The following is a 1,179-nucleotide window of genomic DNA, read 5'->3' as shown; positions in this document are numbered from 1 at the left end:
CTGCATTGTAGGCAGACGCTTTTACCATCTGAGACACCAGGGAATTAATGGTTCCAAAGTAAATATAAAATAAAGACCACACTTATCAAATTGACATTTATAGCTCTCTGCAATCTGATAGCAACCTATTGCTCCACAAAAAAAAAAAAAAAAAATTTAACTTTCCAAATGCTGTTTACTTCACTGAACCTGGGGACAGGAAGAAGGTATGTGAAAGTCTGGGATGCCAAGCCTAGGCACGCACGTTGACAACAGCAGTATACAGGGTCAAGGTGCTGAGGGCAGAAGCCCGGTCACCAGCACTCAAGCCAGCAGTGCCGTCCAGCTGCCCAGGGAACACAGGTGGATGAAGGTCTCCATGACAAAGGCCTTGTAGATGCTAAGGAACATCAGGAGGAGGACTGCTGGTCGCTGAGTGTGGTGCAGGTCGCAGCATGTTATCATCCACACCTGGGCAGAGCCGACGAAGCAATGGACCAGACTGATGTTGGAGTCGATGCTCATCTGGATGTATTTCCAGTCAAACTCAACGCCCCTGAGCTCCAACCAAGAGGGGGATGCCGCAGGACATAATGAGCTGAGCGGTGGCCCAGCCCAGGGCAACCATGATCTTGTATTCCCCCTTGCCAGCATTCCAGGACACGACAAGGTTTAGGCCCATCAGGGTCTGCCATGTCCACACTGGCCTTCATGAACTCCCCAATGAGGTCACAGATGCCGCCTTCCCAGGTGGGAAAGAAAGTGGCCAAGAACAGCACCTTGCACAGCTGCACAAACAGGTGGGTGACCCCGGGCTGGACACACTTCCAGAAGGCACTGGACTCAGACAGGCCACTGTACTTGTAGGTGGTGGAGTAGGGGGAGTAGATCAGGGCAAAGCAGTTCCGGAAGTGGAACAGCGTCATGAAGCCGGCCGCCCGGCCCACCGGAGCGCGCCTCTCAGCCTCAGTGGCCTCTCAGCCTCAGTGGCCTGGTGCCCGAGCCCAGGCCTGGCACCCGCCTGCCTCCACCAGGGCCCGTGCGGCCTTCTGGGAGCTGGGTTCCTGTTCCAACATTTTAAACTGCTGTTTTCATTCCATTTCCTGCAGAAAAATCTATTTACTGTTACTTCAAAACATTATATGTACTCCAGGGGCTACAATTCTGTTTACATGTATCCCTTTTGAGACCCCCACCTCT

General features: G+C 52.7%; 1 pseudogene; it reads right to left on the bottom strand.

The window, feature by feature from the left end:
- Nucleotides 1–232: 232 nt before the first annotated feature.
- Nucleotides 233–905, bottom strand: LOC104982569 (annotated as a pseudogene).
- Nucleotides 906–1,179: the final 274 nt, after the last annotated feature.

Source organism: Bison bison, unplaced genomic scaffold, assembly GCF_000754665.1.
Source record: "Bison bison bison isolate TAMUID 2011002044 unplaced genomic scaffold, Bison_UMD1.0 scf7180017864533, whole genome shotgun sequence".
In the NCBI taxonomy this organism is placed as follows: Eukaryota; Metazoa; Chordata; class Mammalia; order Artiodactyla; family Bovidae; genus Bison; species Bison bison.
This window is presented reverse-complemented; position numbering and strand designations above follow the sequence as displayed.